The sequence below is a fragment of the Epargyreus clarus genome, unplaced genomic scaffold, assembly GCF_041222505.1.
Source record: "Epargyreus clarus isolate Ecla_fem2 unplaced genomic scaffold, WU_Ecla_fem_2.2 ptg000023l, whole genome shotgun sequence".
NCBI classification, from domain to species: Eukaryota; Metazoa; Arthropoda; class Insecta; order Lepidoptera; family Hesperiidae; genus Epargyreus; species Epargyreus clarus.
The window spans coordinates 13,681,935-13,706,815 of record NW_027332230.1 but is presented as its reverse complement, the minus strand read 5'-3'; positions in this window follow the sequence as shown (position 1 = coordinate 13,706,815).

Sequence of the window (24,881 nt, the reverse complement as noted above, 5' to 3'; positions counted from 1 at the left end):
AGCAGGTTCTAATATTAAAATAGGTGTACCTCAGGGCTCCATCCTAGGTCCGTTTCTATTTTTAGTTTATATAAATGATTTGCCAAATGTAGTAAAGGATTTATCTGAGGTTGTTTTGTTTGCTGATGACACTTCCTTGGTGTTTAGAGTAAAACGACAATCACAGGATATGAACGATATTAATGAAACTATTTGTTGGATTCAGAACTGGTTTGATGCAAACAACCTACTCTTAAATTCTAATAAAACTAAATGTATTAAATTTATGCTACCAAATGTAAGGAGTACGGGGATGAATGTCGCTCTAAATGGTGAGACTTTGCAATTCGTCAATGAAACTGTTTTCTTGGGGATTACCATTGATTCTAAACTCCAGTGGGGTCCCCACATCTCTGCTTTGTCCAGCAGACTTAGTACTGCAGCTTTTGCAGTCAGAAGAATTAGACAGTTAACAGACATACCCACTGCCAGACTTGTCTATTTCAGTTACTTTCACAGCATTATGTCTTATGGCATTCTACTGTGGGGCAGTGCTGCTGACATAGACTCTATATTTACTATTCAAAAAAGAGCAATAAGGTCAATATATAGTCTGCGGCGTGGTGAGTCCCTAAGAGAACTGTTTCCCACTATTAATATATTGACGGTGCATAGTCAATACATTTATGAAAATATTATGTATGTAAGAAAACACACTGATATGTTTGAAAAAAATAGTAACCACCATAACTTTAATACCAGAAATAGAAATAAATTAGCAATTCCTAAACATAGATTATGTAAGGTGGCTAGATCTTTCGTGGGCAACTGTATTCGCTACTACAATAAAATACCCGACCACATTTTGAATCTCACAGAAAAAAAGTTTAAACATGTCGTTAAACTAACGCTATGTAAAAAAGCGTACTATAAAGTAAGTGATTATTTGACTGACAAAACGGTGTGGTCTGAATTAGCTCCAGCTCCACATGTACCATTACGTTAAGTTAACATTGTCAAAAACATTTTTTTTAAAAAGATGTGTGTTATGGAGTTTCTTTCGCCGCTTCTTCTCCATAACGAAACACCTTGTGAAGTGGTGGTAGTTGCTTTGACTTTCAAAAAGTGATCTGTAAAGAACCTATTTTGAATAAAAAATTTTGATTTGATTTGATTTGATTTGAAAAATATTACGTCCGCAGCCGTGTAAAGTTAAGGCTGACTGCGCACTTACTCGTTCAATTATACAAAAACATAATTCAACCACACTATAAGCTCAGCTTACAGATTAAATACATGTAATACTGTTAATTATTTGAAAGCCAAATTTGTAACAACCTAAATAGCGGTACGTGTAATTTTAGAGGTAAATCGGCTTTGGATAAATGTAGCGTAGTTCCAATGTTTACGTAAAAATCTAGATTTCATATAAAATATTCAGGACGTTAGTGAAACACGACTCGTGCTAAATAATCCGGTGGATCGATATGTTATCTGGATCGGTAAACTATTAATTTGCTTTGGGCATACTATAGTAGCATAGTTATAGTCTATATCTATCTGAAGTTTATATATATCGGAGAAAACACGAATAGGACATCAAAGGGACACGTCAGACAGTATTTCAGTAATAATAAAATAAGTTATCATAGTCAATCGGTGAAGTACATAGCAAAATTATCATAGCGAGGGCTGTGATAGCCTATTGAAACAAATAGCGTTCAAATGCGTTACTTAGGTAAACCGACAGTTTCGCTTTGGAGATGTGACTGGGCCCGTGTCTCACGATAAACTACCCTCATTCTCGAATACGAGTCTGTACACATGGCGCACCTTTTTTAATAAAAGTAACGTCACGGCGTTTAGCTGAGATACAGGTACTAAAATAATAAAATTAGCAAACTTATTAAACAACGATATAGGATATAAACGACGATTATCCACGACATATATATCTGAAGGTCCTCTTACATTATGAATAGGTTCATTTATAGAGCTGATTATAGAGGTAGGAATGAATTGGGTCCATTTATAGAGCTGATTGTAAGAAGTCAACCATTGTATATTAGGTATTTATTAAATGAATTATCTCTCAGTGCTCACTTACGTAAATAAAATTATTTTTTTAAATTTCAACCTACCGAATACGGGTTTATTATACGGGATTATTCTGTTTTCTGTTACTCAGTATACCAAATTTTATATGCATATTCAGTAGGTGTGAGAATCGGCTATCTATTTTTCATACCCCTAAGTGATAAGGGTTGTTCACCCTTAACATTTTTTTATTTATATGGGAAAACAACGTTTTCCGGGTCAGCTAGTATATATTATGTAGTTTATATAGGTTTAAATACAAGTTCTTGTCCCTAAGCAATAAAAAAGGAGTTAACAAACTTTTTAATCCTAGGTTCTAAGAAGTTCCTTATTAAGTTTCCAGTCTATATACAGCCAATACGGACGTAAGGTACATTTTGATACACTGATTTCTCTTACAAGTTACAGCCTAGCTGACCATTACAAAATCAACTCCAGATAGGATTAGAGTGCAATACGAGATCATCCAGAGATGGATTACCACCCTCGATGGTTAAGTAGGAACGCCTTACAGCGTTACTCCTTTACTGCACTGATTTAACTAGAACACAAGATATTAACAACGAAGAACACAAGCGATAGCTTAACACTATTATAATATACGAGTAAGGCTGAAATGGACGTGGCAGATTTACCTCCGGATTCGAAACACAAAGAGTTCTACCACTCAATTGATTCGGTTATATATTTTTTAAATTTTGTCATTCGAGACGTCCTACTTTTATCTTCCTTAAATCCTTATACTCTTTACCAGGTGCTCTAAAATAAATAAGCTAATTCGGCAAAAAATTTACGACTCAGTCGTAAGCATATACCTTGGTACGCTTTTGATTTAAGGGACCCGCTACAAATAGCTGTTTTACTTCACTCGGGAAATAGACTGTAATAGTATTAGAGATTCTGTTATATAAGAATCTAGTAATGTATATTTTCAATAAATAATTCTTATCGAATCTTTCTGGAACTGTGAAGTTAGATTGATTTTGTAAGAATGCGGTAACTTTCAAGATACCAAACTATTTTTTTTTCTTGATTAACGGACGCTTCTTTTTAGTTTTAAAATATTAAAAGTAATAATAAAATGTATTATAGTCTGGGATTGCTGCTTGTAGAATTCCGTTTCTGCTTTTAGTATGGTATGGTATAATTTAATTGTAGATAATTACAAACTTTAGGCCTCTTTAATTTTGCCCATAATATTCTTCCGATTCACGTCTATGTGAGTTTCCATAGCATAGTTTAAAGTTCCTTTTCAAGTTTATAACTTACAATTCTAAACAGTACTTGTCCCATTTAATAAAATTGTAATATCATTTTCCATTTTTAATTTCAAAATAATTGGCCGTTTCTAAACTCGAATACGTATTAAAAAGATACGAAACTTACCAGAATGTTTCGTTTTATTAATTTCTTTCTTCTTCTTTTACTTAATTATAGTTTGTACTATTAAATATATCATTATTACCCTATTTATAACTTCCAAAGTGGTTAATTAATGTCTTCGTTGTAATTGTAGAGTGCGGTAGAGTTTATTAAAGTCTTACGTATATTAAATTACCTATGATAAAAAACACGGAAAACTGAGTACTCACGCTCGTTTGAGCATACGACTGATTGGGATCGAAAAAATGTGGGCCAATCGAAGCTTACCATGGCTGCAAATCGAGGTTTGTGGAGCAAGGAGCAATCGTGTAATAACTATTTTCGTTTTTCAATAACCTTGTTTTGATATAATTAAGGTAAATAAGCAAGCAGTTTGGTCTAATAGCAGCAGCGGTTTGAAGGGTGTGGTAAGGGAGACAGACTTTTCCGAGGCGTTCCAGCTTAGTACTCCGGGGTAGCGGCGCATCTGTGGCCCACCTCAGGTAGGAATATCTAATCCTATCTGGGGTTGATTTCAGATGTCCACGGGCGGCAGTAGCCACTTAATATCAGGTGGACTGCATGTTCGTCTGCTACTCCTATTTTATAAAAAAAAAATAATTGTACCATAAATCAGGTTGTGAAACATCCATTAGTTTTATGTTAATTTGTCCCTCGATTTGCTATTTTATGACAACGTAAAACTAGTCATGCTAAGTTATACGGTGTGAAGGTGCCGTTCGTCATAACAGTCAACTGCATGAAACGTTATGATAATGCATTTGTCTTTATTTCTGGATGGGGTAACGCCCTCGTTTCTAATTTTATTGGAGATTTTTTGTTTGAAAACTAAAACAATGTGCACATTTGTCACTAGTTGTTTAAAAGCACATCACCAGATAATCTGTATTTTTGAGAGCAATCTCGGTACTCAGGTATGCGAAGTCTACAAGTTACACTAAAATGTGATGGACGATAGTTAAGTCATTATTACTCTGAAAAACCCGTCCCCGGCTGTAGGACAGGAATAGATCGATGATTAAGATCTAAAACGATTTTTTATAAATTCTTCATAAAAAATAACTTGTAGGTACATTGTTATCCCGCACGTAGTAAATTCAATTAAGTAAAAAAACGTTAAGTATAGATGTGAATGGTTTATTACCGCAGTGTTCTGGTACATTTTTCTCAAATTAACGCTCATTCGATTTAATATATCGCGGACTTTGACCCCCGACCCCCGACCGGCACGCGATCCCCCTACATTAATGTCGGAAAAGAGAAATAATTTCGTCCATTTTCCCTAGATTTGTTAACTCAAAAGCTCTTTAGCCCGCGCCAAAATTGAACTGAATTTAATTAGATAAGGTTTTGTCAAGTTCCATTGTGAATATGCTTATGTTTTCAATGTGTGAGTATCGTATTACTTGGGTACGAATGTGGTGGAAAACGTATTTAGGCAAAGGGTGATCTTCTACTCCACAAGGATTTCGTACCAATGCAGTAATCGTATTTGTTCCGCTATTGTAAATACGTGAGAAGTATGAGAGAACTTAAAAAAACTTCGATAGCGTGATTCAGAACACTCGTGGCGCCATCTCTTGCTGAGATGGCGAATTCTCCGCGATATACGGACAAATTACTATGGACACAAAAGATGAAGCGGGCATAGTCCTCATAATTTTCGTATTTTTTTGTACAATGTAAAATCTTCTTATGGAATGTGAGATGACTGCTAACCGTACCTCAATGATATTTACTTACACAAGTATAACGCAATAGGTTCATAAAAAGTACGGGATAAAATATACAAAGTACACAAAAAGTTAATCAAATACAGTAGCTAATTATTTGTGGCCGACGCCTATCTAATACGGTTCCGGAGATATAGCCCTGTGACAGACGAACAGACCGGCAAACGGACAGACGGACAGCTGGACAGACGGACAGACAGCGAAGTTTTAGTAATAGAGTTCCGTTTTTATTCTTTGGGTACGGAACCCTAAAAATACACAAGGTACCCAAAAAGGTTATCGAATACAGTGGCTAGTAGAAGGTAGGTACATATTTTGTAGGGGCATACATTAAACATATGCCGTCGGCTTACCTCAATGAATTAATTATTTGTGGCCGACGCTTACATAGCATGCAATCGAAAGTATTTTAACCTTACACGGAATTTTAAATTGTGGTTTAAACCAATTTCTGTGAGTAATAAGTACAATTTGGATACGAATTAACAATTCATGGTATTCACGATATATTGAAAATTACAAAATCAATATGGGTGTGCTCCGTTTATTTATTGTCTATCAATGTTTGAGCTAACCAAATTACTTCACGTAAAATATCTAAAATTCACACACTCGCGACTTTTAAAATAAATACTAATACTGATCTATATCCATACTAATCTACAAGCAGAAGGTCCAGGTTTCATTCTCAAAATTTTATTGAGGGTCTTACTGATTGAGTATTTGCCAAAGTATTCAATATATCAACGACATGTTATATTAGTGTAATCACTAGCCAATATTATTGCATCAATAATATACATAAGATATTAAAGTTTAAGGATTTGTGTAAAAAGTGTAGTTTTTGTCAAAATAACTTTCTCTTCTTGTGAATGTCACAAAAGGCACCTAAAAATTAGATCCAAAAGCAAGTAGCATCTCCCTCCCATTAACACGCGCAGCCAAGCGCGTTGAGTATGCTAATTCCATCTTTTCAAGGTCTTTGTCTAGATAGCTTTCGAAAGCTGAATAACTGATGAGTAAAATCGCAAATAGGCCCATATTTTACCTATTAAGTGATCATCATAGCTCATGATCAGCTGCCAATGACCGCAAATTGTTGATGACAGATACGTAGCAAAAGTGACAGAAATAATTAAATCAATTTATCTATTTACACAATGTTTCAAATTGTATACTTTACCTGCATTACAACATTTAAACCATTGTCCATCCAACCTGCAGCCCTATAAATCAGGAATAAATACAATAATGGTGTAAAAAAGTTCTACTATTATTATTATGATCGTTATCTATATGTTTCCAATTTATCTAAAGAACCCAAAACACATTTAACGGAGTAAGAATAAGGGTGTCACAAATATACGCAAGCGCTTATTCCGTCAATTCTTCTATAGTTTTTCACGAACACTTACTACGCCTTTGCATGTGTAATGCATAGCCATTAGTCGTGCATAATGAGGCGTAATTGTACCCGAGCCTTTATGCAGAAAGAACGAAATTCAGGACTCAAAGGTAATGCGTTTAAATTCTGTACGGAATTAGAGACGTAAATACCAAGTCGCGACCTACTTCAGGTACTAAGTGCATGTCATAAAATTAATATTAATATAATAGAAAATGTTATAGGTAGAATTATGATGATAGGTTGTCGCCAATTCATTAGTGAATTGCTGTGACAGTAATGGGTTGAGGATGATGTTACTATTCTTCTTTAAGAGTGAGAGGGGCTTAGGTCATAGTTCGCGCTGACCAGTACGAATTGATAGGCTTCACAAAGCTTTGCAAACTTTGTTTAAGGACTTTTCCAGCTTGTATGTTTCCTCGTGATCTTTCAGAGTTGTCCTTAATTGTTCTTGTTAAAAGAAGTGATAATAAGTTCTAATGCGCGTATAATTTATTCAGACTTAGCACTGGAACCTTAAGAAGTACAAGAACAATGAGAGGCCGATCACTGTGTCGATATCTGACGTCGTTCAGTAGTTTGAGAATATAAAATGTCACACTTTGATCACATAATATAGCTAAACTTGAATACTGTCATATTATATTTGTATACGAGAGGTTCGCTAGAACTAGGATTTATTTATTACATTTTCAGTATACGAGTAAAATTCAAATAGAAAAGTATTGCTACAGGCGTAAAGAAGAATCTGTCTCCCTAGCAACAACGAACGTAACGCAGCACTCGCCTGTAATGAAACCATCATCCTCTCACCAAGACAATAGCACAAGATTACAGACGCATAAAGATCTAAGGGAGATGTTTATCGCTTGTCTGAATACAATGGAAATCGATAAAGGGTCGGAAAGGAAGTTGCAACCCTTTTTCATTTTGTTTATGTACTACGATAATTTCTTGAACGGTGTTTGGTATTTCGTTTCTTTTGGTATGCACAATTTAAAACAAGGCTATTGTAAGTTATGTGTCTTAACTAAAAGATCATTAATTTTGTATTAGCTAAATAAAACTTTAATTTCTAAAACAATTACTTTCTTTGTAAGAAACAATAGAAATGTATTCATTGGAAGGATTTTGAAGATTGAATAATAATTATTTCATTAAAGAACTCTTAGCAGCCCTTTTCTTGCTCCACAGACGCAAACACCTTTTTCTGCCCTAACAGGGGGATGTATAGTGTACATACTATATGTTTTTTTTTATTCATTTTGGTTTCGGTCAAGGCCATTTACTATTAAATAAAAAAAACATTTTGACCAAAAGAGGAGTTGGCTGATTTGCCAATTAAGGTATCGAAATGTAAGTAGTGGTGTAGAAATATCACATATAGTTATCAAAATAAGCCCTTTAAGACATTTCTGGCTTGGCTTCAGATGTGCTTAGGTGACTGAAAACCTACCATCAAATATACTGCATTCTCCCTTGTTTCCTCCACTACTTAAATAACAATACAATTTTCTAAAAAAATGAAAAAAAGAACTAATTTCACTGGCTCTAACACTGGCTTTATCATGATAATTTTATTCCCGCGCTTAACAATAAGCTTCGTGCAGTGGGCGTCCAAATCTTTTCCATAATAAACCTGGAGCCAAGCTCTCAAGTGGTCCTCAAGATAAATAAATAGACCGCAATCAACTTGTACCCTCGATCGATGGGCGCATTTATTTTGAGCCCGCTGCATACAATACCAGGCTTTATCGTAGCTCCTTAAGGGCTGTTGTGGTTGCCCGACACCGCGGGTCGGCTTAATCAAATTATTCAAATAAAGCAGATTCTCCGCCTGGCGCTCGAGTATTCAACAAATAAGAGTTTACTGAAGACAAGTTGTCCGGATTGCATCTAAACCGGCCGGTTCCAGATTTGCACGGATCTCCAGAACAAAAATAAACCTGAAAGCTTCCGAATTCGGATTCAGTTTGATCAACTAATAGCTAGAGCGAAGAGTGCAGTTTAATACTGTTTTTCGGAAATTCGTGAACTGATTCCCGTTTCGATTACATTTGTATAATTCCAGATAATAGGAATGTTTGTAAGTATATACATAGAGTATGTAGATACATATACTACATATAGTACATATAGTATGACATCTACATATAGTATGAAGATATTACAAGTTAAGTTTTGGAACAAAATTCCATAACATAGGCACTAGGAGTAGAGCTAGTACAATACATTTAGATGGCATATTGCTGTAGTCAGCATAATTGTTTTTTTCGGGGGTTTCACCTCACCGTATGGGTATCGTAGAAGAATTAGAAGAATATTTAATGGAAACTATCTATGTACTATTTTAAAGCTGTACACTGGATTTCTAACAAGTTTTATAAATGATAAACTAAAAATACGTACTTTATACCAAATTATAAGCAAAATACCTCGTTAAAGTATTCGCAAATAGTAAAAAGCAATGAAGGAATTTGAAATTCAGTAAATAATACAAATACCAGACGGGCTTTATTTGGAACGCCATTTTTTATTGATAGCTCAATTACTTTTTGATATCGATGATAACGCAAAATGAACTATAAAACAGCGTATTTTGTCACGCGAGCTGATGAATATCGGCAATTTTATTAGCATTTTAATTAAACTTACTCTTTATTGTATTGGTCATTATTAATAGGCACATATTAATGATTAAGTCAAATAGTAAATATATAGTGTTGTTTTTGAACTTTTGGTTGAATGAAGTTTGTTTGGATAAACCTTACTCTTACCGACAAACCCTTCGATACAACCTTACTTGTATCGAATTGATCATCATTAATAGGCACATATTAATGATTAAGTCAAATAGTAAATATATAGTGTTGTTTTTAAACTTTTGGTTGACTGGAGTTTGTATGGAGAAACCTCGTGCAGTAGTTTTAATATCATAAAGCATATCAGGTATGAATATGCGTTTATCACGCAGAGAGTTTCGGGTTCAATCCTTGGTAGGACAGTCATGTAAACTATTCCGATTCAGCATCTGCATGTTTATATACTAGTTCTTGTGAAATTCCAGTGTGGAAATCCTAGTATAGAATGAGTGTAGATAGTGTATGTCACTTTTCTTACAGAAGTAGCAAACATGCCGTTCACTGGAAGGTAAGTGGCAATTGCTGCCCATGAAAGTCTGTTATCAACCCCAGATAGCATTCAAATACTACCTGATGTGCGCCACAGATGTGTCTATACTTGATGACTAGTTAAAATGCCTCGGTCAAGTGACTAATCCTTTATTGCTTACCTTGAAAGATATACGTGATACTTTCATATAAATGTATATCTTTTGCATGAAAGTATCACTTTTAGCATATATGTGATAAAATTTTCCTCATAAGAATTTACGTGATAAGAGTGTCCGCCAAATGGGTATTTGTCTGTTAGAAATGAAATCAGTTTCATGGTGACCGCAATCCATGCAACTGGGGCGGAATATTTACATAGAATTAACGTATCGTGACTAAGTTACATATTGTAATACATATTTATCTGCAATATATCTTTATTTAGAACAATCATTGCCTTTTTAAATGAATGAAACTATAAAATCAAAAGGTATAAAACATTGGATATATATAAAGGTATATAAAAATCGTATGTTGCAAAAAGATACAGTGACCAAAAGGTTATTAGTAAATTATTTATAGTATCCGATGTTTATTCAAACGTACTTTCCAAGAACCAAAGTGTGACAAAATATGGAAATCTGTCAGCAGAATTCCCAAAATACCACATAAAGCATTGCACAAAAATGTAAAAATATTTTGGTTGCATTGTATTCAGATGAAACCGGTGTACAATACAATGTACACCATTTTCAATCGAGGACCACATTCAACCACAATCCAATTACTTTTTGCTGGTTTATCAAAATTGAGAAAAACATTTTAACTGTTCTGGATCACCGAAAGTATTGAAATTGTAGTGAAAATATTCTGCTAGGAGATAAAAGAATTAAAAGTCAGGGTAATAGAATACTGACCGATGGATAAATGTATTTAATTCGTCATAGACTCATTAAAAATATTGTAATATAATTTGAATTTCAGACATATCCATCTTAAAGCCACTCTGGATTGAAGTATATAACTATAAAGGCAATAATTTGCTTAACATATTTAGATTCTATAATCACCATCAATCCATTACTGTCCCACTGCTGGGTACCTTATTCTATCGTGCTTGCCTCACATACCTTTGTTTTTTTTTTAAGATTTCTCAGGTATGCAGGTTGCCTCACGATGTTTTCCTTCACCGTTAAAGCAAGTGATAATTAAAATCTAATACGCACATGACTTTGAAAAATCAGAGGTATCTGTATCTCTATATTCGTATCTGAGATTTGAACCTCGATCAATAGGCCGAAATTGTTAACCAATAGGATATCACTGCTTAGATTATATAATCAGATCGTGAAAATCACTATTAAAGTCATTCTTATGTCTATTATCCAAGCTCTAGTTACTAAGTCGCCGTTACCAAAGTTGAGCAAAGGGAGCTATACTTACGAGTAGGAAGTGCCGTGCTCCGGTAGCTGGGACCTGGTTTCGGAAGTTGTTTAGAAAACTTCGATAGCGTGATTCAGAAATAGCGGTGTCATCTTTAGTAGAGTAACGTTGTCATAAAGCCTTCATGATTTGCAAACACGTGCATAGAGACAAAATCAAAATGTTAAGTTTATAAAATTCCATTGCCAGATGTAGTCCTCTCTAGAAATGGAACCTTTACTGAATTTATATCTAGGCACCTCCTAGAACAACAACGAGAGCTGTAATTCTTGGGCGAAATCCTACTATAAATTTCCTGATAGAACAACAAGATAATTCTCCAAAATGTTTTCATTCAAGTGGGATGTTAATAGAGGTTAATATATTTATCACATAATGTAGACGTCTATTTAAGATCGCAATGTTAAGGAAAGGTACGTGTATTTGTAAGCTCCATGCGAAAATAACTTGATTAACACAGTTCCCAGGCCCGTTATAGCATTAGCATACTATGGACTAAGTAGTCTCACTACCAAGGGGTAAACGAAACTCAATAAATAATTCTTAAAAAGTAAATTTGGAGTGTATATGATTCCCCGATATTATAAGCATTTTTATATCGGCAAGGAAAAGCATACACTCGTTTTTATATATCGTTGGTAAACAAGACGAATGCAGCTGCAATTTTTCAAGAAATCAAAACTGATGAATGATTAAGAACAAAAGAAATAGTAGATCGTGTGATATACATTTTTTATATTAAAAATTGCCTAAATATGACCACCTAATTGTTTCTTTTTCACCTTCTATTCGCTATAGTATAGTAGTCAAACCAAGTCCGTAACAGTAGAATGTTAACATTTACATATAATTTGAATCCTTTTACAAAACCCTCTTCCTCAAGTTACTACGCTGTGTGTTTCCTTTATGATATGGTACGATATATAATAATATGACATGGTATGTACAAAATGGTAGATTAACCAGTAATAGTAGTTGTAGCCTAGTACTTGAAAATCGGCCTATCTATCGAAGATTCCGAGGATCAGATCCCCGGCACCTCTTATCTTCAAAGTTAGGTGCGTATTTGAACTTAACTATCATTTGCTTAAACGATGGAGGAAAACATGGTGAGGAAACCTGTTCGCAAAGGTATGTGAAGACTACCAATTAATTCTCATTTTTAAAGGAGACCCATGCTTAGTAGTGGGACAGTAATGGGTTGTCGACGACGACGAAATGTATAAACAAAGATGTGTGTCACTCAGATACTGCGTAAAATAAATTAGCTTTTTCACGGCGCCTATTTAGCTTTTAACGCCCAGACATTTTAAAAAAAGAACGTTACTTTTGTAGCAAATTATACTGAAATAATAAACAAGAAGATAGACTCCTGGGATGTAACAAAAAAGAAAAACAAGGCATTAACACTTTGATTCTACGACCTCGTTTAATAGTCCACAAACACCCCACGGTATTGAAGTTAAAGGTCAGTAATTATCCTTTGATTCGAAAAAGAAAAGATCCAATTACGCCTCGGGTTTACCTTGAGAGAATATCAAACAATCGCAAATTAAAAGGTGGGAATTCCTACCTAAATCGCTTACTTGGCCTAATGAAGTCCGGATACCAAAACCTTATAATGCCAATGAACCCGTCTAACATTCACTAAACACTGTTGGAAGATTTTTCACTCAGACGCGCAAATTGATTACCCGTTTCGGTCGACGACAATGGTCGAATGAATACTCATAATTACGTTTCAACAGGGCTCAGAATCGGTTGCCCTCTGAATGAGGTCGGTTGGATTAGGGAGCGTAAAATCTAATGAGGCATACTGATAATAGCTTTGCCTCATTAGATTTCAGAAAGCGAGTTGGCTCGAGCATCGCATCGCAAAACGTTTGCGACATCATATTACTTTAAGCTTACTCCAATTAGAGTAGATAATTGTTCTGATACGAGTGTGAAGTGTGGGAGCCGAGTAGACGATAATTTTACTTAAATAAACATTTTCAGTACCAGGATTTTCAACAAACAAATCATTTTTATTTAACTGAATAAGAATATCACGTCTATATATTATATTTCTGTTTTTAAATCCTAGTCTCCGTAACCATCCATCAGCCTTTTGACATCCACTACTTCAAGAATGCCTTCCCTAATTGGCTCTTCAATTCGTCCTGTGATATCTGAATCGAGCGGTTTCCTGCTATATTCTTTTAGTCAGCACTTCAAGTGGTCGGTTCACTTTGTTTGACTAGATGCGGTCGCTACTTGAAAACCTTTATCTTTTTAACTTTTCTAGCACTTATCAACATCTGTAATCTACAGTTATAAGTAGTTTTATATGTAGTATTATTGACTAAACATAATTTGGGGAGAGTACCCCAACTTCTGGTTGGAAAGCCATACACGTATTGCACGTGCCGTTCTGGTCAATGAGCGAGATAAGCTCCGATATAATTAATAGTCAGATAGGAAGTCCTAATAGGTCACCCTATGTTTTTGTGTAGTGGATAAATTTAGTTTATTTGAAATATGAAATTTAACCATTTTTACCTACATTCTTTATATGCAAAGCGTTCTATTGAACCCTTTACAATTGCAATGAATAATTATATTTACATGGGTCAGTTGTGACCTGTCCTATGAAAAGTTCATCAGTATATTAGATATGATCAATTTCTGGTATTATATCAGTCAAACCAAGGCAAAATATAGGTACTATTTTTAATGAGTTACGACCCATAATTCGCCATAATACGTTTTTTATAGTGTATATAACACGACTTTTATTGAATTTAATCATATGACACAAATATCGAAGCCCATCAGAGCATACAATAACAAACTGATCCATAGAAAAATACCTTTTATATGTTTACCGTTGGTAATGTAACATAACCCAACATGGACTCAATATGACCTCATAGGAAGTATCAAATCGGTTTTTGGCAGGTAAACTTTTAACGACGTCGAGCGTCGTAAATACAAGCACACTTCCGTACCATGCCTGCTAAAAGTTTAGAGCGACATGAAACTGGTCGAGTTAAAAAATTGCCTTCCGCACTAAAAGTTTTGACTTCCCGTAATACTCGGCTTTGCACTAAGTTTTATTACTTCAACGGTCGTTTGTTTCTCGTTTATGCATTTTTTGTTCAGTGCGTTTCAGTTCGTATGTAAATTAAAAATGGAAATCTTATTAAGTTAGAATGAAATCCATACAGGGAGTCGTGTTCGACTCCTAACCAGCAAATAATCGTAGAGATAACCATCAACAACCATCTTAGATTTCTCTTCCAGGTCTGAAATTTGTCTAATTGTTGTACGTTACTTGCTTCCACTACACAGAAAGCTCCAATTTAATTGTTTCAGGTAAAAGTACATACAAAATGTATTCAAAATGTGAATGAAATCGTATTGTCAACATCTGCTTGCATGGCGTAACCATACCATACCGCTATGACGCACAGAGGGCTCCGGGTTTGATCCTCGACCAGACAGATATCTGAATGAGTAATTTAATATTTCTTGTCTGGGTTTGCGTAGGTTTAGGTATTTGGATATTCCTCTATTTATGCTCCCATATAACAGGGCATTCGAGTGTAGGGCTGTGAGTATAGAGTATTCTTAAACATCGGATGAGCGTTGTTGAATTTGGCCTAAATTCTTCTAATTATAATAGGTGAACTATGATACGTAAAGATACTTCGCCGCCTTGAAATTTAATGAACCCACAAAAGGCTGATTTGTCAGTTATTTTTTTGAATTCTTGGCAAATAAAACACATTTTTAGAGAAAATTTACGAATAAATAACTAGTTAACTGACATAGTAAATAAATATTTCAAATATTTTAGGGACATTTTAGCACAGAGACGTCTCAGAACTTTTTACGCAACTATTTCAATTCTTAAAACTGGTAACATTCTCTTGTTAAGGGTGAGTAATCTTTACTAATTTATGCAGTTGAAATACACCCAACAAGCGAGTAGAAAGAAGTTCCGTAAAATAAAACTTATTATTCTCATAAAAACAACGAATATCAATTAATTATTTAACGCTACTTAGTTAGACGCCAGTTCGAATAACAATGATAAAATAGCCATGTTTAAATTAACGCCTATCAAAATAAAGCAACTCAACACTAAGTCGGAGTATCGTTTACAATTAACAAGAAATAACATTGTTACAGCGAAAGTAACAATGAGCTAAATAACAATAGAGTAAATGCGCAAATAAACTTGCTTCTGTTAATTAAAGATCCACTCCCGACAACCGCAAACTTTACATGAAATGAGAATCCAATTTGAATCTGCGATCTGTTCACAGATCTGTTGGAAACAATATATTTAAGCTAAAATAATATGTATATTATGTAATATGTGTAACAATGATAAGAGTATGAGAGGGAATTATAAATCTCCTTCCATGGCTTACTGCATTTTAAGATTTCTGGGTAAGATGTAAGAACATTTTGTAAAGTAGTTTTGTAAGTTAGAGAAACAATACGACTTACTAAAATTCCTAGTCTTCAAAATTATAAAACCAGGTTCACATTCAGTAAAAACGATTTAGGCGATGTCAAATGACATGAAACAATATTTCTTAATCAGAGAGAATGGCAAATAGTCGTTTGTGATGTCATTTTCCAAAGGAGAGCTACAACGTGGATTATAGAATGGATTTTATTTAAGGAAAAGAAAATTCTTATGATTTTGGTGTGTGTTTTATTGATTGTATACAAACGTTCCGGCTTTCCCAACCAAACGAAGACAGAGACGAGCAAAAGCTAACATAAAGAATGTCTACACGATATCCTCTTACATTATCCACAATGCTCTTTAAGCTGACGTCACCCTTTACAAACTGACGTCATCCAAAGCGAAAATACAACCTAGTTAGGGAAAAGCGTCACAAACACATCTATCTGGGAATTCACGAATATCGTCTTACTAAAGTTCTACGTTCAAGCACTAAAGTGTAACTCGAAGTGATCCTAGCTTAGTTATGGACGGTAGAAAACGATAGGGGTTAAGCAACAACGAGCACAGTCATTTATTGGATGGGAAAACATTATCGGTGAATGGATTTTGTGTACCTCAGAAGGTACAGAGCATTCTATTTCTGTCTTATACGAGCGATGCAAGCTCTGAAGTCTAGATAAAGGGTGTGGTAAGGTAATAAATGTGAGACGTTCCTATTTAGTCTTTAGAAGCTACGTGTTGACAGGACTCCTGTCTTATTTAGGGTCGTTTGCAAATAATCTACAAGAATTATTTAACATCGGACGAATTGCAAATTCATTTTTCAATTTAACTAAGAAAATAAAATTTATTATAAACAATTTGTTCTACTTTGGTTATATCTATAAATTAATATTGACAAATTATTTTTTTAGTGTATATGGTTGGACTGTAAGGGCATACTTTTAGTTTTTTCCGTAATTATCCAGTATCATCATATCCAGTAGCTGTGAGTGCGGTTTCATCCGCGTTAAATAAAATAACATAACATACCTACCCTATGGACCCGATTGCATACCTTCAACCGAGAGCAATTGACGTTCACAGGTTTGCATTGTTCACATGTTAACGTGTCTTAATATCACTCCGGTCAAGTAGTTCTCATCGTGACAACTTTTAAACTATCCATACAAATTATTTATTATATAAGTAGGATAACACACACCTAACTTATGTTATTAAAGTTACACAATTTATAAGTAAAAGCAATAGAAGGGATGAGTAATTTGTTACGGATATAATTTGCGAGTTCCAATTTGTTTTATTTCTCCCCTCGTCCAAAGCATTACTACCCCATTTCAGTAGTGTTCCGAGATTACTTCCCCTAGATGTAACCCAATATTTTCTCTATTCCGTCATGTCTCCGGGCGACGATAGTGATATCGCATATCTTGGAGAATAACAGTATTCTTTGACCCTACTTTTCGGTTATAGCAGCGCCAGGGGAATATTTAATCTTGGGGCCCGAATACTCAATTCCAGTTGCAGTAGTTTGATTACGTAAGTTTGCTTATTGTCGTCAACGCATTATTGTGTGCTGGGCACAGCTCCTCAAGTGGTGTTTGGTAGACTTCGGAAACCCTTAAGCGAGTGATAATTAATTACTAATACGTATGTACATAGATTAGAAAAACAAACAGAGATGAATGTATAAGATTTGAATATCGAGCCGAGTATAATCTACGAGTATATGTTTAGAAAATGTTTTTATAGCACTCTGTGACCTAAACCCGCATTTTTCCGTGTCCTAAGTAGCCGATTTTTATACCGTGCGAATATCAATAACAGTCTGTACGGCGTTTAGCACCCGAGCGCACACGCCGTGCAGTAATAGGCAACTTAGGCCACGTGTATCGTAAGGTACTATTGTCTTTCAAAATAGTACACCTTCATAAAAAAATAAAAACCATGCAAAAGTGAAAACGCGGCGTCATGAATCTCGTTTAAAATATAATTTATTACATTAAGGAAAAATCTCTTCAAAACTCCATGGTGATATTTTAATCACGTTTCCAAGGTGTCCTTTTATGAAAATCTCATTAATATTTTTTGTTTATTCAGTCGTCCCCTTTCCTTTATCTAACGACAGGAACAATAAGGCCAGATTCTATAGAGTTGTTGTCATTCGCACCAATTTTTTACACCCAAGTTTCCTTCGAGTCTTCCTTTTTATGAGGAACTTGTTTGATTGAAGAACGATTGTTTAAAGCGAGAATACTGGATAGGGAGTGATGATGGTATTATAAAACATAATTATATTTTATCGCTTTGATCAGATGATTGATTAAGGCAACCCATAATATACAATTTTGCGTTCATGTTTCATAACTTAAATATTACATGGTGATTTGGTAAGCAATTAATACACTTACACAGGACCACCCAACTTGTCCTTATCTGTGATCGACTTCAGGACTATTATTCTAGTCATATTTTTACAGTTGATTACACAAGTTCTTGCATTCCACATTTTACTGATGTACAATTGTAATTAATTGTAACTTATTGACAAAAAACATAATATTTAAGCATCCAAGAAAATCGTTAATCGTCTTCGCTTGCTATACAACAAGCGGGAAAAGATTAAAAAGATTTGGTGCATTATTCATCCACATAAAATGGGTGTATAATTTTTTCCCCCGACATTTATGACGAGATTTGAAATACGCGGGTCGGAATTCATATTTTATCGACTACATCTTTGATAGAGTTGATTTGCGCGGTGAAGTATTTTATGATCGAGTTATGGATTCCCCTCCATGCGTTATAGCGTTTGTATTTGGAATGATTGATTGAAATGTCATGTAGGAGCGTAATAAAACAAGACCTACTTTTCGTAAGTCATGTTAGTTTTGAGCGACTTAATAAAAATCATACTTGATAGGAAGTCGGTGTAGTAAATTTGTCTTTGAGCGGCTTTATCTTAACTACTAGTTCTTGTTCGGCTAGTTAGAATTTTAAATACCCGGAAGAACCTAAGTAAGGGAATCTCTTACATAACAATGCAAAGGAAGCCCTAGTGTATTTTTCTCTATAGGAGTATATAGGAGTATATAGGAGTGTCAGGTCATAGAGAGGAAAAATATAATTGATTAAATGTTTTCTTAAAGGTTTGGATATCAAAAACTACGAGGTTTAAATTACGCGAAGTACATAACACTAAAATGTATACATCGAGCAAAAACCCGGAATAAAATTAGCAAAAAGTAAGAAAAGCATGTGATAATTAATTCCCACTATACACAAAGTATAGAAAAATCACAATCGTCTAGGATTTGAACCCCGACAAGAAGTATAAGAAATTCGTGGCAGTACATTCCTCATAGACCGTCGTCATATTCATTAAAATTTTTCCATGAACCCACTTTTTCCACGAACAAACAAAATTGCACTTAACTATTTGCTACATTTGTTTGCGGCGCAGTTATTTGTTTGTAAGCTAAACAAATATAACTCGTCTTCGCGAACAGGAAAAAACAGATAGCGTCGCGAGTGCAAAGTTAGAAACATGTTCCTGTAGATAGCCACTAACCTGTCCGTGATATATTACCCTGAACTTATTTGCCGTTAGGATATTTTGTCAAAAACAACGGAAGGTGACATTATATTTACCACATTGTGTGGAAAAGCTGAATTTTATTATTGCCTTTATTTTATTTCAATGTTATACTTCTTTGTGTTTTTGTCATATCTACACATAGATTAGTAAAGATTACTCACTCCTAATAAGAAAATGTACCCAGTTTTGAGAATTGAAATAGTTGCATAAAAAAGTTTTGCCACGTGTCCGTGCTAAAATGTTCCTAAAATATTTGAAATAATTATTTATTTATTACGTAAATTACGCAGTATTAGTTATTTATTCGTAAATTTTCTCTAAAAATGTCTTTATTTGTCAAGAATCCAAAAAATGAACTTACTAAAATAAGCCGTTTGTGGCTTCATTCAATTTCAAGGCGGCGAAGTATCTTCACTAATCTATGTATCTACATTTGAAATCCTTTGCGGTTTGACTGTGGACGCACCACCGCGACACCGCCGTATTTCTGCCCAATAACATCAGCGTTAAGTTCAGCTATGAAGGGTGGTAGTTGGTAGATGTTCTTATCCAAGACTAAGCAATAGTAATTAACATCCACATGACAGCTGATTTATAGTTAGTGTGTAATATAACAAGTATAGAAGAATATTATATTGACTGTCACGGCACGGGTCTGATACGATCAATGTTTGTAGATAAAAACATATTTTAAACTTTAATTTTTGAAACTGACCATAGTAACTGCGTTTAGTAAGTGAAAGCAAAATAGAATATAATTCCATCAGCACCTTTAAATTGTAATTAAAAAGTTTAAATGTTCATATGAAACGTGACGTTACAATTTACTAATTAGTATGCTGAAACAATTACACTAAAACCTCCATAGGAAGAGTTCAAAACAATTTAACTCCATCCGCCCACGTAACTAAGATTACTCACATGTACGACTTTTCCATTTAAATCAATAGCCGTTTCGTCGTTGCGTTTTTGCGACAGTTTTGTTAGTAGGCACTACTCAGACTATTTTGAAGTAACATTTAAAATAAAGCAGTAGTTAAAAGTTATATATAATTACGAGTTCATGATAAATAATTCGCCATATTTTATACCTACATCCAGCGAAAAAGTTATGTGTTATCTTTGAGTATACACATTTACAATATCAAATGACTCGTCAGTGTATCATCAATCTTTGAGTAGAGGGCTTTATTGAAAAACCAAAGACTGCAGACCGTTACTGAATTCCTATTCTGTGAGATAATGTATAATCTCGCTGGTTAGACGGTAATAATCAAATTCAAAATTCGACCTTACCGCGTGAGATCAACTACTGTGAGTGAAGAATTCTTACATTACATCGCAATTAGCGCTTCGAAACTTTTTTTATGCTTCAAGCACCAATTCACTTGCCCTTAATCCAGTGTCAGACTAATCGAGCGTATTAGTACAACAAATTCAAAGTGGTGTTGGTATTTTAAAGAATAGATATAAAGTTGCGATTTTTAGACTAACACTTGCGATTACACGGCAAAATTAATCGCAGTAAAATCGCAGTTGAAATCAACCGCTGTTTAGCCATAACGGTACGTGTGGGTGTGAGTACGGCTAAGCTAGAACAAAAGAGGCTACATAATTAAAATAGCGTGAAATGGCATTGTCACGAGGACAGTTAGCAGTAATTAGTTAAGGCAGAGTTCCGTTTAAGCTTTAATTGTTTGAGTGACACGGTACATCGCTACACGGCTAGTAAATTTGCTTAATCACGGTAATGTCCTAGTTAAATACTGATTACACTGCAGTGTGACTAGTAAGTGCTGTATCAAAAAGTATTGTAAATAAAGGTGGTAGAGTTTTTACTAGTTAGGGGTGCATCTGTGGTCGACCTAATGCTACGCACAACTTGATCTAGTGCGTCAGAAAATATGAGACTTTTCCTATGAACTCCTTATATCCATAAGGTAAATGGTAATCAGTTCTAGATAATTTCAGAAGAAATTTAATATTTTTAATTTTATTATTAATTTAACTTCATATTTTATGATATAAGTTTTTTATAATATAGGAGTATCAGACGAGCATGCAGTCGACCTGTACCCTTTCCATGAGTTTTTACGTTTTGACAAATATGACTGTTTTGGTATTTGTTTGCGTATTTGCCCATACAAATTCCAATCAACGCCCCTAGGGATTGTATCAGTACTATATTGTCAGTAACGTAACATGTCTAAATTTGTTTTGTCTCTCTTTTTGCAAACATGTGAGGCAGACAAAAAGACTTGAGCACTTACTTATTACGTTACTCAGTCTACTGAAGCAAACAGAACAGAACAGATTGAGTAAATGCAACGTAAAATTGTGGGATCTTTTGAAAACTCATGGTAAGGGTTACAGGTCGTCCGAGTTTCGATGGAAAATGGGAAAAAGAAACAAAAGTAATCAATATGCATTGTATTTGCGGCAAGCTGTTTGCTCGTGTACTATTGGCTCGGGTTATATCCGCCTGTATAGTTTTTTTAGGCTGATGTCGCACTCGACAAAATATTTCGTTCACACATAACGCACAAACACTACGACATGATATTTGGAAATATACATATTTTTTATTTGCGGTATTATTTCATACGTTAAATAAAGATTTTCGAAGAAACAATGTAAGTCGTCTTGAATCAATTTGAAGATTAGATCTAAATTTAAAAACATCTGGCCTTAGAGGCAGCTTTGGTTAAGTTACCAATATGCTGTTAGCAAAAATTTTATTATGTTTCTTAAGCTTAGGAATATATATTTTTAAACTGCGATGTGACCTGGTCCATAATAATATGAAAGTTAATATTAATACTTTTCTGAAGTCGAAGTAGCAAACAAGCTAGATGATAGATTCCAATAAGATTGACCCTAATGGCGATTTCCAACGGTCCATGATTCTACGTATTTATGCACGGACGGCAGATGACGACAGGCAGTCATGGCACTAATGCTTAAGGCTCTTAAAATGAACCTTCTTGGTCTGTGAGTCATGAGATTTGAAGACACTTCTCATTCCAAAATGAAAAGTAATAGATATACAAAGTAAGAGGTCGCAACTTATCTTTGAAGCTACCACTCATGTTGAATCATGATGCACTGCTACCGGCAATGATGCTTTTTCAGTGTCGCCGGTGCAAACTGGTCCGGCTCTCTCTGTAAAATCGCGGACCATTGGAAGCCGGCATAAAATTGGTTATAGATCGCTGCTGTTTCTGACTACTAAGTCAGAACACTTCTTTTTTCCCGTATTAATACGATCATCAAACTTTAAAACAGTGCCACATAACACTTAAAAATAAGAAATAGAAGTTGTAGCGGTTTTTTTATTTTTTTAAGTAAAAAAAAACATTGACAAAATATTGAAGCGAATCGAAATCCTTACGTAACTTAATTTACCTTTAGTATTTTCTGTATTTGGACCCACTGTATATTCAAAATGAAATGAAAGCAATCGTTGCATTTTAAAGTAAGCTATTCGCGTTCGCTTGCTTTCCCCGTTATTACTTGACCTCCGGTCCAACAATGTTTGTTTAGTCGCTGTCCAAACATCTCTGTATAAATTATGTTTAGTTAGGTAGATAGTTGCCAATAACTTGACCCATATCACAATGTTATAAACCCACTTAAATTGATTGTTTGAGTTAATGTGTAAGGTTCGTGTTAAAAACAAGTTATGTCATATAACACATAATATTCAATTTACGATAAGTATATCGAAACATATCTCAGTAGGTATATCTAATCCTATCGGAGGTTAATTACAGGTGTCCATGGGCTGCAGTAGCCACTAATCGTTAGGTGGAATGCATGCTCATCTATTACTCCTGCATTATATAAAAACATACGGAGACAACGGAACATACGAATAAGTAGATATTTTCATCTCATGCTGATGTTTTATGTCACTATCTATGTTAAAGTGACGACTGCCGCTCCTGGGTCATAACTTATTTAATATAGAAAAGAAATCCTACCTGAAATCGGTCAAAGATGCGTTGTTATTCCCAAAGGCTACAATGGTGAAGGTTACACTACCTCGAAAAAGAATCTGCATTATCACAACTTTCAAATCAGAACGAAACAACGTAACACTGCGTCTAATAAACAAAAGTAGTCGCTGCCGTAGGCGACCGTCAGAGTTACTTTCAAAATTCAAAAGGAAAATAATTTATTTTCGTTACTCACAGTTAATATAGAATCCAATTCTATAAAAACTTTTTGTTTATTATTTACATTTTCCTTATTTGTAAATAAATAACAAATTTAATTCAATCGAATCCCTTGTATCCACTCCCATTGTACAAACAGCTTAACCCGCCCAGCAAGTCACGCGGCCTTAGGCATTTAGTGAACGGCGCTCGTGCGTACGTAATAGCTTCGTGCGAAGTCGATGCCGGTCATTATAGTATAGGAACTAGCTGCTTATATATATATTTGATGACTTATGGAAGTTTTTTATAATGGTGAGGAAAATAATATGCTGCATAATCTGCGGGGTTCAGTGTTATCTGTATATTCTAATATTGTTATAGTCATAATATACACTTGTATGCAAAATTTGCGTCATTATTGTTTTCATAATCTAAATTAAAAATAACGATAATTCTTCCGAATATGAAATCAGGAAAATAACATTATTTAATTTAAATGTCTGTAAACTTTATATAAATATATGTATTTGTATTCCCATAAGGTTTGTTAGGGCTTATAGGACTTTTTCAAACATTAATCTAGTCAGCATAATTGTTAGTAAATATTGTTATATTATAATTACATTGTGCAAACAGCATACTCCGCCCAGCAAGTCACACGGCCAATTTAGTGAACGGCGCTCGTGCGTACGTAATAGCTTCGTGCGAAGTCGATGCCGGTCATTATAGTATAGGAACTCGCGTCTTATACACTCACTGACATAGGGAAGTTTTAATTTGTTGAGGCAAATAATGTAAGATTATACTACAGAGTTGACACGACTCTGTATATTCTAAAACACGAAAATCATGTACACCTGGATACATAAAATGCTGAATGTATGTTACTTTTGGTAGCAATGTAAACTTATAAATATGTGAATTATTTTGAAAATTAAAACACGAAAATAACTTTTAAAAAAAGGAATATTTGTGTTCACATAAACTTGGTTACATATTTTAATAAAGTTAATAGATCTAAAGACCTATCATAAACATGATACTAGTACATGTTATTGTTATTTCGTTAATAAATAATATTATATTCTTACCAATAGTAATTATGTTAAGCTTACATTGTGCAAACAACAGACCCCGTCCAGCAAGTCACGCGGCCAATTTAGTGAACGGCGCCCGTGCGTACGTAATAGCTTCGTGCGAAGTCGATGCCGGTCATTATAGTACAGGAACCTACTGCTTACGATCCCACTAAATTATTAGATACTTTTATGGTTATGAGGTACGGAATAAGTGTTGTAGTGTACTGGTTTATCTTCATAAATTATGGATGTAAATAAATTATTAATGTAAAACTAATATAGAATGATTATATGAGTATACGCTTACAGTAGTGTGCATTTCACTTCGTACTCTATCTTTAGCTCATTGTAATAAAAAATATACATCACCAATATAACCAAGAGATTTTTCGAAAAGCTTTTGAAAATTGGTCACTGTCACCC